A 17,958-nucleotide genomic window follows, 5' to 3' on the forward strand; every position below is an offset into this window, starting at 1 on the left:
GTCAACTACTGAGAGGGGGGGTTGAATCAATAGATAGAAAAACTGATATTAACTTCACCAATCTTAGAATCAAACTTCTCAAAGTAAACCTAGAACTATCAATGCAATACACTATCAGGTTAAACCGGTTGTCTGTTACAATACATTAATAGTAAACAACTTGAAACTTATAAACATCCAAATACTTTTACTGACATAAGTAAAACCTTCATTTCATATCACTGTTAGTTATCATGAGTTACCAAAGTAGATTAAGTAGTTAAGAAAATAAACCATAATAAACATAACCACAAAAACATTCACCACTTGACACAATATTTTTGACGTGGAAACCCAAATGGGAAAAAACACGATGAGATGAGACTCACAAGATAACTATCTGAACTCTTCTGAAGTTCACCCTATTAGGAGCCAAGCCTGTTAAAGCTTTACAAAATGTCTTGTTAAGAACAAATCATGTTAGGGACTACCCAATTAAGGGATTGACTATAATGTCTTGTTAGAAGCAATTTCCTGTGAGGAGTAATCTCGGTAGAGGATTTGAAATCCAAGCTAATTGACCACCTGGTTAGAGGATTTGAATAACACAAAGCTTGTTAGAGCTTACCCAGTTAGGGGATTTTAACTGTTGTAATTGTTAGAAAACAACAGGAGTTTGCTGATCTGTTAGAATAGAACTTCACTTGCTTGTTCGTATCCTTTTCATGCTCCTATCTGCCTTTACTCGAACTGCAAATACATCATCTGGTTCGACAACCACACACTCAATTCAACTTTGCCAACTCTTAAACTAAAACAACTCATCGACCTTACAAACAAATAAATAGGTCGATAATACAACAAAAACCTAACTCTCTCATAGAGATTACAAACAAGTTAGTTCAAGTATGATCATTGGATTACATAACAATCTCTACACATCATTCAAGAAAGCCTCGACCGCTCCTTGATCACCACTTCATCAAACTTAGTAACTCATTACATGCAACATACTTGCTCATTCCCTAGACAAAAATATTTACCTCAACTCGCTAAAAACACTTTGAAACTCTCTTCATACAATATGCATACATGTCATAATCATTACCGCTGATCATCAGATCATAAACCAATACAACCAATTCACCAGACTTAATTAGTTAGGGTTTATCAAAACAACAAGTAGGGTTTACCGGTTCAACTCTCCAATACTTAGCAATACCGGTTTACTCCACAAACTTACCTACCAGTTACAGTTCCTTTCACTAGCTCTTCCTACTGGTTACAAAACAACATTACAACAATATCATTACTGGTTAATTGACATCAATGACAACATAACATTTCATTAATGCAATCTTCATGCAAATGCCAACAAAGGAATGTTATAGTTGATAACAAAAACTGGCCACACCGAGTAAACAGATCTTATCTCTCCAAATGGATTGACATCATCTGCTGCCAATGAAAGCTTGAGATTACAAGGTTCTTCTTTAAAGTGTGGCCACTTTTCCTCTATGTCCATAAATGCTTAACCATCCACATGCATTCGAATAATGTCATCTCGACTTCTATTGTGTGCATGGTAATCCATAAATTGTACCAAGCTAGTGCACTTGAATAATCGTTGCATACGTGGAATAATGGGAATATAATGAAGAACCTTGCAAGGCACCTTTTTTGTTATTGATCTATTTGATATCTACTATTATGACATTCAGGGCATTCTATTGCAAATTCATGTTGTTTATGATATATAATATGATCATTGGGACAAGCATCGATTGCTTGATACTCCATTCCAATATCTTTCAGAATGGAAGATAATTCTCGATATGAGTGAGGTATAATATTTGATGGTGGTAAAAAAAACTCACCTATAAATCTATAGAATATTAATTTGTTAATATAAAGAATATTAATGGTACATGATTCATCCTTTATTAACTATAATGACACATACGACATACCTTAACATACGTTAGATTGTTATGTTGGATAAACCATTCATAACCTTTAAGTTCACCAACAACAATACAACAGAGAGAAGAGTTGTTTGGGAGCCTTCATAAAGGGGCTTGTATGCCTTCTCAAGTACAAGTAAATCATGAACAACATCAAAGTCATCTTGATCATCATGATTGGCTGTGCCAGTACTAAATGTGTCATGGATCAATGTATTTGTACCATCATCTTCAATTGTGATTTCTGGCACATGATCGTCATCTTCCATGGGATCATTATCTTTAGCTTCGATATTCACACCTCCATGTTCCTCCACTTCAAAAAACATATTCTCTGGGTTGTGCTGGTCCATATCATGTGCCCCGGGGAGCTCGAACTATGTTAAAATGATCAACATAAATAAACCATGATCATGATCTCATCATGAAGTGATTTCTTATGTGTATAAATTGTTAAAATGATATAATGAACAACTTACCAATGGATGATAATCATGTCCCCCTTCAATGTGACCAGCCTACAATGTTTATTAGTTGTTTTGATTAGAAGTCTTCTAGTCTTTAAGCCCTTACAAATTTTGCAGGGACAATAACATTTTCCATCACCTTTTGTTTTCTAGTTAGACCACAATCTAGCAATTGTCTCCTTATTTTTTTCTTCGCTGATATTTTTTGACATGGTCTTTCTTCACACGCAAAAAAGTTGAGCTATTGAAACTTCAGTGTGTAACCTTCACAAACTATGTAAAAGGATATCACAAGTACGAAAGTATTCTTAGAACTAGTTATATAGAAGTTGAAATGTTACTTAAACCTAGACTCTCTTCAATTATGAAGATTGTTTTATTTAGATAGTTTTCTTGGCTAAAATAGAAGCTTGATTTTGGCAAGTTGATGAAAAATATTTGAGTTTTAAAAAAAGAGAAACCTTTTTATTGTGTCATCTAATAGAATCAACTTAGGAATGATGAATTTATGAAGAAGTCAACATGAAACCAACTTCATATGAAAGATAATTGAATTGACTATTAGAATCCAAAATATGAAGAAACTTGAGTGGTTACATTAAGAGTTATAATCAATTATTTTGTTGCAACCATGTCAACAAGGGTTTTATGACAGTTTTGACAAAAACCATTAGAACTTTCTTTATAATCCATGGATGACCTTCAAACCTATCTTGAATTAAAGATAAATCTTCATTATACAACCTCAAATAGGTTATTAGGGGCCAGATTCAATCCAAATCTTATTAGGAAAAACATTTAAAGCAACAAATAATCATGACTATCAAAAACAATAGTAAAAGTATTGAACAAAATATCAATTTTCTCATTGAATCTTCATCAAAAACATTTTCCAATAGATACTTTATAGAAATACACTTCCTTCCTATTTATCCAACAAACAATTACATGGAAATTTTACTTTCAAACTGATATACAACCCTATAACTGTCACAACCATGCAGAATTAAGTGACAATCATAAGCTTTATTTGATCTAGCCTTACAAGACTTTCCTCCAACTCTGTCACACACACACTTAATCCGAATAAATGATGAATTTTATAGCCTCTCATGGTTCTATAACTGTTCCAACTACCCCTAAGACTGAAATGTACAATTTGAAAACATTTTATGCATTGTTGCATTACAACTTTTTAGTGACACCTTGACAACTTTTGCCTTTTGACATGAATGACCACTAAATGTTACTTAGATACTTTGAACACCTTAGAATGGACTCAAAAAATCATATTAAACCTTTATTACCCTTCCATGGGTATATTTACATTATTTGAACAATCAGGACCTAAATAGGACTATTTGACAACTTTTGATAAAATGGCTCAGTTAGCCTTACACATTGATTTCAAGCTTGACAAGCTTGTTTATTTCTCATTACTCATGATGAGTATGTAGCTTCTTAATCTTAGTACCATTTAGTTCTCCATTTTCTTTAAGAAACAAGAGAGTATGGATGTCTAGAAGTGGAAGAGAAGTGGAAGAAGTCCATTAGAACTCCACAAGTCTGCAAATCAAACCATCGGTGTAGCCTACCCCAAAGAAAGAACCCTAGAAAATCCAAAGGTCATCGAGAAGTGATTAACTATCACTAAAAGAGGATAGGAGTTATCCCGATTCCCAATAGACACATCGGGAGGATATACACCAACCGAGTCATTACTAAAGTATCATTGGCATGACTTTCGCTATCAGAACATGAAAATTGTTGTCTTGACGATAGCTAATAAGGCTATCGGTAAGAATTACACCGATAGTAAGAGAAGCCTTAGTCATCGATACAACTTAAATAGATTCTGGGTGTAACATTTCAAGCTATCCCGATGCTTGATGGAAACAATAGAGCGGGAGATTCATCGGGGAAAAAGTAACTATTGGTAAAGGTTGTTCAAGGTTATGTCAATGCCCGATGGAGGGCTCAGGAAGACACACACCAATAAAAAACAAAGCGACTTAAGGAATGAAATATTGCCGATGGCTCCAAGGGAGTAATTCGTTGGGAAATCATATACCTATGAGTCATTATAGATACAATTCAAAACTGAAACCAAAGCAGCCTGTATTTAATATGTGCAATTGAGTAGATTGATGGCTCACACGAGGCAAATTAAGAACCAAATGTAGGTTGCGTCTTAGTAAAAAACACACAAGGTGAGAATTATTGCTCACAATTCATCACGCATCATGGAGGCTGCAAGTTCATCAGGAAGAAAGAGGAGTGCTAAGGGCTTCGAATCCAAGTCTAAAAAATTCAAAACAATGGAAGTCCCTCCTGCACAAAAACTAGATCAAGATATCATTTATCAATTGCACTCCCCAAGCCCAAAATCAAGGAGGTTGAAACAACATTTTCCCAGAAAAGACCAGCTTGAGGACACCTTTAAAGGGGTTGGAGATGTGTGGACAAAGGTGAGAGGTTATGAACTCTTCCTGTTTCATTTTCTAAGAAAGGACAGAGAAGTGCCAATTTGTAACCCGTGGATTACCAACTTAGGTAAACTAGTTGCTCCAAATGTTTTCGTAAATATCAGATTGATGGAAGTCTTGATCAAAAATTACAATACTGTGAAGAGATGCATTCAGTTTCCAAATGGCGAAGTGTTTATAAGATTTAGCCATGACACCATAGATGAATTTTTTAGCTTAGACCCTAACCCTTATGTACCCTTGTCATTTGAAGAACTAGAGGAGGAATTTGTTAAAATGGATACTACTTATAAAGGGTGGAACTTAGCTTTCCACAAGGTTGAGAAGGGCATTCTAACCGAAGAGGATGGTCCCCCATTCAACATGGGCATTTTCAGACACCACCTACAATGCACCTATATGTCATGCAGATGGGTTGGAGGTATAGAGGTGATAGGAAGCTTGGTAGGAAAGTGCTCACAAGGCTCTCTTGCTCAAAAAGGATCAATTTGTTACCAAAGACTTATAGGTTCTATTATGTATGTTTTCTCAACCTATCTAATTGGCATGATGCCAAGTACTCAAGGTTTTCTTACCTAGCAAGCTCCCTTACTGGCGATGGCTTACTCCCATGCTCTAGAACTACTCAAAAGCTTGTGCCTCCCAACTCCAAATGCTTGTACTTGGCTCTTGGGGCTTCCTTCCTTAGGTTTCAATGTGTACTAGGGTCTTTCACCATGTTCATGTAGGGGCAGTGAGGTTCTACTCACCTTTTGGTGCTCAAGTTCTCGTTTTGAGATTAAATGCTCTTAACTTACTCAAGCCCTTAACAAGGCTCAATTACCCCAAATGAGGTTGCACACCATCTAGGGGTACCAAAACACATTTGGTGGATTGTTTGGAGTATTTCTATCTCATTTCATGAGTCACCAAGTTGCATTTTCTACCGGGTACATGAAAATTGCAAAACTACCAAAATTGTGTGTTATGCAACAGGGCTAGTAGCCCGTGGAGGCCTAATTGGCCCTGTTTTGCTCACCTAGCCCAACGATGGGAATTTGCACCATGGATATTGTTTGGAATGTTGTTAGCAAGGTCTATACTCAAGGATTTCAGAGGTTTAGTTCACTGTCTTTGCACTTTTAGGACTGTCCACATTTTGTGGCATGAATGGAGGGTTTGAAGGGTTTTGAGCTTGCAATGTGGTGCAGGTGCATTTGGGAGACCAAAGGACTCAATGAAGCCATTAAAGACTTTTTAAGGTCATATGAAGACAAGTGCAATAAATTATAATGTTTTATGGCCTATTATGGCCTTTAATGATGAAAAATGTAATAAGTTGTAATTTGTCCTGGAGGGTCTGGTAAGGACCTTAGGACCAACAAAAAACAAGATGTAATGGGAATTTATGGCTTAGAGAGTCTAGGAATTTTTAAAAAAATTTAAATAAAAAATTTCAAGACATTTCATGTCAATAGCTAGGATTTTTAATCAAATTATGTCATTTTCCCAAAGTTGACAAATTTGAATATTTGAAATAGGTAGTTTTGGGGGAAATTAGTTTTTAAGAGTTAAATGTTTTAAAAATGAAATTTAACCAATAAAAATTGGTTGATATAGTTAGGGAGAAGTTATAAATGGGAAATGAAATGATTTGTATGGCAAATCATGCTGGCGTATGGACTGGGAACCAAGAAATTCAATAAAACACTCTATTTTCTGCCATTTTTTATGTTTGGTGCATTGTAATTTTTATTTTTATTGGTGCTATTGATCTCAAATTATTTGGGGACTTGTAGGAACCATGTATACATTGTTTTATGCACTGAAAATTCATTCTTGGTTTCAGTTTGTAATTCTGGGCTGATTGTTAACACATTTTGACTAGTTTTTTTAATCAAGAAAAGTGATTTTCTAACATGAAGAAGGCATTCCATGATTGAACCACGCCTGTGAATCATGGGATGTCTCCATTTAACAAGTAAAATTATTTCCTAACTTGATAATGTGCAGATAAGTTGCAGAAAGGGGTGATCACCATTGGAAAATAGTGAAAAATGCATTGAAAATGCTTGCTAAGGAGCAGCAGTAGCAAATCCACCTTAAGGAGGGGTACTTTTTATGTTTTACAGTGTTGATACATGTCAAATTAAAGGTGAATCCATCATCATTTGGATGGTATTGTGTTTTTAAGTGGGATATGTGAGAAAACTCACTTTTGAGGGTTTGTGAGAGGCTAAATTTGGGATTTTTCATCTAAGAAGGTTAAACCTTGAAAATAATTGCATTTTCCTTATTTTTTAACCATATTGGATGAATTTTGAGAGGTTGGGAGTCAGGAAGTTAAAAAATTATATACTTCCTTTGTAAATTGGCCACTTTTTGGGCCTAAAAATGGTGCACAGTTACAGGACAGCATATACTTTCCAAAACAACCATATGTAGGCTTTTGATATGTAAAATTAGAGCCAAATGGGTGTCGGAATATATAATGTATTTGTATATTTGTGTGGAAAATTTTGGAGAAAACAATTAATTTTCCTCGCTACAGGGCTAATTGGGCAACTAGGCCTAGAAGGCTAAAAAGAGGGCTTTGCACTTAAACCAGTTCTTGGAACCACAAAACTAGTTGGAAAACCTTATTTGGAGGTTTTATTAAAATTCCATACCTTTGGAATCATTTGAAGAAGTGTTGGTTTGCATTTGACCTATTTGAGCCATTTGGGTGCTTGTAAGCCTAGGGGTTTGGACCTTGTATTTCCCTAGTGAATATTAAAGGTTCATATATCACACCCTTCCACTGCATCAGTTGGTATTAGAGCTTTAGTTAGTAGATGTTTGAGGAGGAAAACCAACAAACTATAACATGGCACCTAAGAACCAAATGGCAAGAGAGATTGAAGAGTTGAAGGCAGGCCTAGAACAAAAAGAAAGAGAGAATAGAGAATTAGAGGCAACCAAGGAAAGGGAAGAAAGACAAATGAGAAGGGAGAGACTTCAATTGTTAGGAAGGATAGAATCCTTAGAGAAAGAAAGAAGAGACCCTATAAGAGAAGAGAATCATGAAGACAACAAAGAAGGAGAAGAGAAAGCACATGAGAGACATAGGGATGAAGAAGACCCCGAGGAGAGGAGATTCAAAAGATTGATTAAGGTAGTACAAGGTACTGGTATGAAGACACAAGTTGATTTTCCAATCTACCAAGGCAATATGGAGAGTGAAGAAGTCCTTGGTTGGATAGAGGCACTTGAGAATTATTTTGATCTAGAGGATATAGATGGAGACAAGAAGGTGAAAATAGCAAAAGCAAGGCTAAGGGGAACAACCCTTACATGGTGGACAAGTATTCAAAATGAGAGAGAGGATAGGGGATTGAATAAAATCTCAGATTGGGAGAGGATGAAGACTATGGTGAGGAGTCAATTTTTGCCGTCAGACTTGGTAATCCAGATAAAGATGAGGAGAAACAACTTGAAACAAAAGGACTTAGATGTAATGTCCTATACTGAACAATTTCACACCCTCAGCATTAGGGGAGGAGAAGAAGATGAAGATGAGAAGGTGGCTAGATACATCAATGGACTCAAGTACAATATTCAAGATGAGATAGGGTTGAATATGCCTAGAACCCTTGGAGAATGCTTTCAGTTAGCAGTGAGAGCAGAAGAGAAGTTGAACAGGAAGAATCAAAGACAAGGAAACACTAGAGGAGGTGGATTCATGAGAGGAAGAGGAGGAAGAACAAATTAGACTTGGGAAGACAAGGATAAGGACAAAGGGAATACTTTAGAGCCAAGAGGAGGATACAACCATAGAGGTGGAAGATTTGGAGTAGGAAGAGGAAGTGGAACTTTTCAAGGTAAATGTTTCAATTGTAATGAGGTAGGTCATCAATCATTTAGGTGTCCTAAATGGGTTGAATCTGATAAAGGAAAAGAGAGAAGAGTGGGTTTGACACAAGAAGAAGAGAAGAAGGAAGATGGTGGACCAGTGCTAGCATATCCAGAGATAGAGGGAGAATTCCTTATGGTAAGAAAAGATGAGAAAATACAAGAACCAAAGGTGAACATTTTCAGAACATATTGTTTCAGCAAGGATAAATTATGTCAATTGATTATAGATTCTGGTTCACATAACAATTTGGTTTCATTTGATATGGTGACTAAGTTGGGAATGACAATAGTAGATCATCCTAACCCTTATAAGGCCACTTGGGTTGATCAAGGGTTGAATATGGTGGTTAGGAAGAGACTTCTTGTTAATTTTTCAATTGGTCCTTATCATGATCAGGTAATGTGTGATATCATACCTATGAGTTGTGGACATATAATTTTGGGTAGACCATGGCAATGGGCAAGAAGAACTCTTCATGATGGTTACTCAAATGCCTACATTGTGCATAAGGGGAGACAAAGATATAAGTTACAACCTCTGGATTATAGAAGTAATGACAAGTTGGTGATGTGTTTTGGTAGCAACATTCCATTGAATGAGAAGGTTAGAGATGAGTATGATACTAGTTGTGGGCAGCAAACCCAAGGCAACAAAAATTTGGTTATGATAGAGTAGCAAATCAGTCCTAAAAGAGCAGCCAATTGGGACTTAAACTATGTTCAAATAGGCACTATTAAGTGTCCATTTCAAGGTTAGATGAAGGGAGGACAGGTACAGGTGGTCCAACAAACAACAAACCACTATGAAGCAGCAAAATCAAATGGGGCAGCAAGGCAGCAGCCTGATCCAAAAATAGGGTCAAATAGATTTTCTTTTCATTCTAATACTTTTGGCAAAGTGAGTGCAGGTGATGGTAGCAAAAGGATCACATTGGGAGACCAACAAATGAGGAGGCATTGGCCAGCTGATGGAGGCAAACTCAAGCCAAACTCTTGGGACAAGAGTTTTTTCCTTTTTGGGGAGCATGGTGTAGGTGGATTTAAGAGACCAGAGGACTCAATGAAGCCATTAAAGACTTTTGAAGGTCATATGAAGACAAGTGCAATAAATTATAATGTTTTATGGCCTATTATGGCCTTTAATGATGAAAAATGTAATAAGTTGTAATTTGTCCTGGAGGGCCTGGTAAGGACCTTAGGACCAACAAAAAAAAAGATGTAATGGGAATTTATGGCTTAGAGAGTCTAGGAAGGTTTAAAATTTTTTAAATAAAACATTTCAAGACATTTCATGTCAACGGTTAGGATTTTTAATCAAATTATGTCATTTTCCCAAAGTTGACAAATTTGAATATTTGAAATGGGTAGTTTTGGGGGAAATTAGTTTTTAAGAGTTAAATGTTTTAAAAATGAAATGTAACCAATCAAAATTGGTTGATATAGTTAGGGAGAAGTTATAAATGGAAAATGAAATGATTTGTATTGCAAATCATGCTGGTGTATGGACTAGGAACCAAGAAATTCAATAAAACACTCTATTTTATGCCATTTTTTATGTTTGGTGCATTGTAATTTTTATTTTTATTGGTTCTGTTGATCTCAAATGCTTTGAGGACATGTAGGAACCATGGATACATTTTTTTATGCACTAAAAATTCATTCTTGGTTTCAGTTTGTAATTCTGGGCTGATTGTTAACACATTTTGACTAGTTTTTTTAATCAAGAAAAGTGATTTTCTAACATGAAGAAGGCATTCCATGATTGAACCATGCCTGTGAATCATAGGATGTCTCCATTTAACATGTAAAATTATTTCCTAACCTGATAATGTGCAGATAAGTTGGACAAAGGGGTGATCACCATTGGAAAAGAGTGAAAAATGCATTGAAAATGCTTGCTAAGGAGCAGCAGTAGCAAATCCTCCTTAAGGAGGGGTACTCTTTATGTTTTAAAGTGTTGAGAAATTTCAAATTAAAGTTTAATCCATCATCACTTGGATGGTATAGTGTTTGTAAGTGCGATATGTGAGAAAACTCACTTTTGAGGGTTTGTGAGAGGCTAAATTCGGGATTTTGCATCTAAGAAGGTTAAACCTTGAAACTAATTGAATTTTCCTCAGTTTTTAACCATATTGGATGACTATTGAGAGTTTTGGACTTAGGAAGTTAAAAAATTATATACTTTCTTTGTAAATTGGCCACTTTTTGGGCCTAAAAATGGTGCACAGTTACAGGACAGCATATACTTTCCAAAAAAACCATATGCAAGGTTTTGATATGTAAAATTAGAGCCAAATGGGTGTCTGAATATATAATGTATTTTTTTATTTGTTTGGAAAAGTTTGGAGAAAACAATTAATTTTCCTCGTTGCAGGGCTAATTGGGCAACTAGGCGTAGAAGGCTAAAAAGAGGTTTTGCACTTAAACCAGTTCTTGGAACCATAAAACCAGTTGGAGCACATTATTTGGAAGGTTTACAAAAATTTCATACCTTTGGAATCATTTGAAGAAGTGTTGGTTTGCATTTGACCTATTTGAGCCATTTGGGTGCTTGTAGGCCTAGAGGTTTGGACCTTGTATTTCCCTAGTAAATATGAAAGGTTCATATATCACACCATTGCACTGCATCACAATGTTTGGAAATATCTCCCACACCACTCTTAAATCCTCCTCCAAAGTTTGGCACCTCTGCCACATCCTGAAGAACGTTCCCCTTCCTTCTCCCTGCAAGAAATATGTGAAACACTTGGCACTCTAACTGAAAATAAAAAAAACTGCCCCTGTGACAGTCAATACACTATTCTTTTACCAGTCAGCAACAATGCACCTTTGGACCTACAAACATGAAGATTTTGGAATTTTGGAAACACCTCAAGGAGGTCTTCAAACATATAAAACACCTCGTATTACATTGCCTTTGAAGTTCAAGGCTTGGATTATGCTCTTAAGCATTCCATTAAGCAAAATGACAACAACTTTCCCAAAAATAGTGAACTCACTATTTTGTCTATAAATGGGAATGATTACAAGGTGTAAACTTATTCAAATACATCAAGATGGTGCTTCAATTCTTGATCAGATGTCCAGACCATTGTTACAATCATTTGCTCACTCAATTACCTTTGAGTGCAAACTTTGCATCTTTAACAAGTTACTAGCCAAATGACAAACACTTGCCTAGTAAACACTCAATAGCATCTTCAAACCATTCTTTTGGCACAAAAGGAAAGATATATACAATATATACACATGGATCAACTTGGAAGAATCCGTTGGAGGGATCCTAGACCTAGATCAACCAAGTTACCCCAAACCCTTGGCATGGCAGCAAGTACCTAGTTTCCAGTTATTTTTTTAAAAACACTTTGCAAAAGAGAAAATGATGAAATAATTACATGAAAATCTTGGTTACATCCATATTACAACTTCCAAGAAGTTACATTATGGATTGTATAGCTACAGTACAGACTACCCCTCAAAAAGGAAGAAAAATTGTCATAAAAGCCAAAAAACACTTGTTTTCTATTGAGTTACTCTTGCAAATACAATCACCAACCTTTTCTAGGGAAAGGAGAGGCCTTATATAGTTTCTCAAGTTGTTTTCCATGCCCATGTATGGACGAGACTTTTTAAAATACATTTTTCAAGAAAATGACCTTTTTGACAACTTTCTTGAGCAAAATGACAACTTTTCTTGCTCACAAAGGCATTTTTGACATCCTAGCCTTATCAACTTGCCTAAACCATTTAGACATTCTTAAAAAAACTAAACAAACATGTTTCAATGCTCTTGAAACCATTAGGAGACCTTTCTGGCACTTTTCCACATTTTTGCCAAAAATTGTCAACTCAAGGCCTGAAATGCAAGATTTGATCTCTCAAGCCCAAAATGAGATCAAAACCACTACAAATAACTCAAAACAACCTAAAACAAAAAACAACCTACAACAAGACTTTACAAACATAAAAGCATAAAAAACCCAAAAATGGGAGTTTTACCCAACTAGGTGCTCCTGAACCATACTCCCCCAAAAACAAAGAAGTCATGTGATTCCTTGGGGTAGCAAAGAACAAGAAATGCCAACTTTTAGAAAGTCATCTTTAGGTATCCAAGTGGCTTCTGAGATAGGCTGATCCTTCCACTTGATGAGATGCTCCATGTAGGTATGATTCCTTGTCTTTTTGAGAACTCTGGAGTCTAGAACCTGTTCAGCATGGGGAAAAGAAAGACAAGGGAGAGATAGATTAGAAAGGGATTGAGAAAAATCTGAAACTCTTTGAACCTCCTCAGGTGGCTTCCCTTTGAAAGCAATCAGATCTACAACATTAAAAATGGGGGACAAAGAAACATTAGTAGGCAAATCAACTTTATAAGCATTAGACCCATACTTAGCCAAGATCTTACAAGGGCCTATCCTCCTCATCTGAAGCTTTCTTGGAACTCCATTGTGTAGCCTTGCCTTATTCAAATGAACCATCACATAATCACCTATGGCAAACTGAACATCTCTCTTTGCAGCATCCACTCTTACCTTAACCTTTTGTGAGGTGTCTTGGAGAGCTTTTCTCACTTGCTCATGAACCTCCTTCATGGAGTGTGCCATGTCATCTGTTGTACCACTCTTTTGCTGCAAGTTAGTGATATCCCTCAACTCCATTATACCCCTTGGATGCATACCATAAACAAATTTAAATGGACTTTTACCTATGGACCGGTTAACACTGTCATTGTAGGCATATTCTGCTTGATGAATGAGCTAATCCCAACTTTGTCCATACTACTTTGGCAAACACCTAAGCATGTTTCCAAGAGAACTATTCACCACTTCTGTTTGGCCATCAGTTTGTGGATGATAAACTGAACCAAAAGAGAGATTAGTACCCAATCTCTTCCACAATGTTTTCCAGAAATGACCAAGAAACTTAACATCTCTATCAGATACAATGCTAGTAGCCAAACCATGAATCCTAACAACTTCCTTGAAAAATAAGTAAGCAATATGACTTGCATCGTGTGTTGTTTTGCAAGGAATGAAGTGAGTCATCTTACTGAATCTATCAACTACCACAAAGATGCTATCAAATCCTGATTGAGTTCTAGGTAACCCCACTACAAAATCCATGATAATGCAATCCCAAGGCCTATGTGGAATGGGAAGAGGCTGATATAAACCAGCATTAGAGGAGTTACCTTTTTCTTTTTGGCATACCAAGCACTGCTCAACATACCTCCTGATGTCTCTCTACATCTTAGGCCAATAATAGAACCGTTGAACTAGCTCTAAGGTCTTATTGAGACCAAAATGTCCACTTAAGCACCCATTGTGCTTCTCTTGAATGAGGTTTTCTCTCATAGAACCTTGTGGAACACACAACTGTCCACCCCTGAATAACAAACCATCCTACAAAGTGAAATCAACATATGTACTATGGAAGTTATTCTCAAAAGCTTGACAAACTTTATAAGCTTCAACAAAATCAGAATCAGTAGGATACATATCTTTGAAACTGTCAATACCAATGCTCTGAACTTGAATCTCATGAATAGTTAACAATCTTCTACTCAAAGCATCTGTTACTTTATTCAACTCACCCTTCTTATGCTTAAGAGTAAAAGTGTAAGCTTGTAAATATTCTACCCATTTAACATGCCTATGATTCAGTTCATCCTGTGAGTTCAAAAAACTGAGTGCCTGATTATCTGTGTATACAACAAACTCTTTGGGGAGAAGATAGTGTCTCCATTTCCTAAGTGCTTGTACTAATGCATAAAGTTCTAAATCATAGGATGAGTACTTTTTCTTTGCATCATTTAACTTTTCACTAAAGAATGCAACTGGTCTATTTTCTTGACTTAAAACAGCTCCTACTGCAATATTGCTAGCATCACATTCAATAGTAAAAAACTTATCAAAACTAGGTAAAATAAGCACTAGCTGAGTAGCTACTTTAGTTTTCAGCAATTCAAACCCCTTATTTTCTGCACTTGTCCATTGAAACTTTACCTTTACACCCCCTTTGATGGTGTCCAACATTTGAGCACAAATCTCACTAAATTCCCTGATGAATTTCCTGTAAAACTGAGCCAAACCATGGAAGCTTCTGACATCACTGGTTGTCTTAGGAGTTGGCCAACTGGTTATTGCTGCAACTTTTGAGTGATCCATTTTGATTGCCTCTTGATACAACAAAACCAAGATAGACTAATTCTTGCTACATGAAATCACATTTTTCTAAATTTATGGTTAGTTGTTCATCAGATAGTTGTTTCAAAACAATAGCTAAATGTTGTAAGTGCTCTTCCTTAGTCTTTCTGAAAATAAGAATGTCATCTAAATACACTACAACAAATTTTCCAATGAAATCATGTAAAACTTCATTCATGAGCCTCATGAATGTGCTGGGAGCATTAGAGAGTCCAAAAGGCATGACTAGCCACTCATAGAGACCCTCATTTGTTTTGAAAGTTGTCTTCCACTCATCCCCCTCTTTGATTCTTATCTGATGGTAACCACTCTTCAAGTCTATCTTACTAAAATATTGTCCACCCCCCAAACAATCCATCAAATCCTCTATCCTGGGTATGGGAAATCTGTATCTAATGGCGATCTTGTTGATGGCCCTAGAATCTGTACAAAGTCTCCATGTACCGCCCTTCTTAGGTGCCAACATTGTAGGTACTGCACAAGGACTAATGCTTTTCCTAATTAGCTCTTGGTCTAAGAGTTCTTGTATTTATCTTTCTACCTCTTTGTTTTTCTCAGGGGTCATTTTGTAGGCTGCCTTATTGGGCAAAGAGGCTCCAGGTAGGAAGTCAATCTGGTGGCTAATGGCTCTGGGAGGTGGTAAAGCTGTAGGTGTACCATCACTGATTATTTGTTTGAAGTTATCAAGGATTTGTTGCACCTCACATGGTATCTCCACTTTCTTTTCTACCTTTTCCTCCTTAAGCTTCACTATGAGTGCAAATCCTACTCCCTCACCCTCTTCTAGTGTTTTTATGAACTCTTTCTCATTGACTAATAAGATGTTAGGCACTTTGTTGCTGCTCTCTCCTTCTTCATTGAGGGATTGAATCTGATAGTTTACTCCATCTTTTTGAAAGGAATAGGAGTTTCTTTCACCATCATGATGTGCTTTTCAGTCAAATTGCTAAGGTCTACCCAATAATAGGTGGCAAGCATCCATTGGAAGGATGTCACATAGGATCCTATCAGTATATTCGCCTATGTGGAAATCTACCCAGGCTTGGTCATTTACCAACACATGTTGCCCCTTGTTTAGCCATATTACTTTGTATGGTTCTTTGTGTTGTATTCTATGTAGTTTCAACTTACTGATTGCTTCTTCTGATATGATGTTATCAGTGGATCCTGAATCTATGATCACCTTACACACCTTTCCCATGATTTTACACTTAATCCTGAGCAATGCTCTTCTCTGTGAGGCCTTTGTGCTCTATGGCTTCTTCATTAACACTCTCTTGATCATCAAACTCTCACCATCTTCTGAAGCTAGGTGATTCAATGCTGAAGTTCTGGAATTACATCCTTCTTCCTAAACATAATTTACCCTCTTTTCACCTCCACAAGATGAACTAGGCTTCTTTAGGCATCTATAAGCAGGAGGGCCTAACTTTTGGTATTTTTAGTATTTCATGGTTGAGAAGTAGGACCCTGTCCCTGGTCCATTAGATCTACCTCTACTCGGGTTGCTTGATCCCCTACCCCTATAGTTGGGATTCCTCTGAGAATCCCCACTTTTCTCTAGAAGTTTAGATTCTCCCTGGGATCGTTGATCTATGCTCCTTCCCCCAAAACTGCCTCTATGGCCTCTCCCATCTCTTCCCCTACCTCGGCCTCTATTGTTTTGTTCTTGCTTTCTCCTACCTTTCTCTTCCACTTTAAGTGTCAATTGATAGCACTTGTGGACGGTTTGTGGGCACAACAAGCTCATCTCTTCCTTGATGTTCCATCTTAACCCATTCAAGTACCTTGCCACTTTGATACTCTCATCTTCCACTACTCTGGATCTCATGCATAGTTTTTGGAACTCCTCTATGTAACTACTAACATCAAGGTCTTTCTGTCTCAAATTTTGTCTTTTCTGGTGAAGTTGTATTTCATAGTCTTCAGGAAGGTAGGTCTCTTTGATTTTGGCTACCATTGCCTTCCAGGTGGCTAGTGGTTGCTTACCTTCTTTCACCCTTTCCTCTTGGATGAATTTCCACCATGTTAAGGTTGCCCCTCTCAGTCTTGATTTTGCCACCTTGACCTTTTGTGCTTCTGTCACTCCATCACACTCAAAATGGTTTTCTAACCCTTTGATCCACTCTATTAGAGCATCTAGATCCATCTTCCCATTGAAAAGAGCCACTCCTTCTAAGGTCTTACCACTCATAGCTCTCAAGGCTTTCAAGAATGGTTCTTTCTCAATGACCAGGTTAGGGATGGGAACCTCATCTTCTATGGCCACCATTTTACCCTTATCTCCAACCTTATCATGGACCTCTTCAGTTTTGAATTCTACCTCAGCTAGTTTCGTTTCTATTTGGTCTAATCTTTCTCTGAGAACCCTATTTTCCTCTTCTTGGTCCTCAACCTTCTTTACCAGTTCTACATTGGTCACCATGGTTGCCTAATGTGTCTTTCCTCTTGAATCTTTTGTTGGCTCTGATACCACTATGATAGGTAGCTTGGTAGGAAAGTGCTCACAAGGCTATCTTGCTCAAAAAGGATCAATTTGTTACCAAAGACTTATAGGTTCTATTATGTATATTTTCTCAACCTATCTGATTGTCATGATGCCAAGTACTCAAGGTTTTCTTATCTAGCAAGCTCCCTTACTAGTGATGGCTTACTCCCATGCTCCAGAACTACTCAAAAGCTTGTGCCTCCCAACTCCAAATGATTGTTCTTGGCTCTTGGTTCTTCCTTCCTTAGGTTTCAATGTGTACTAGGGTCTTTCACCATGTTCATGTAGGGGCAGTGAGGTTCTACTCACCTTTTGGTGCTCAAGTTCTCGTTTTGAGATTAAATGCTCTTAACTTACTCAAGCCCTTAACAAGGCTCAATTACCCCAAATGAGGTTGCACACCATCCAGGGGTCCCAAAACACATTTGGTGGATTTTTTGGAGCATTTCTATCTCATTTCATGAGTCACCAAGTTCCATTTTTTATCGGGTACAT

This window comes from Cryptomeria japonica, chromosome 3, assembly GCF_030272615.1.
Source record: "Cryptomeria japonica chromosome 3, Sugi_1.0, whole genome shotgun sequence".
Taxonomy (NCBI): domain Eukaryota; kingdom Viridiplantae; phylum Streptophyta; class Pinopsida; order Cupressales; family Cupressaceae; genus Cryptomeria; species Cryptomeria japonica.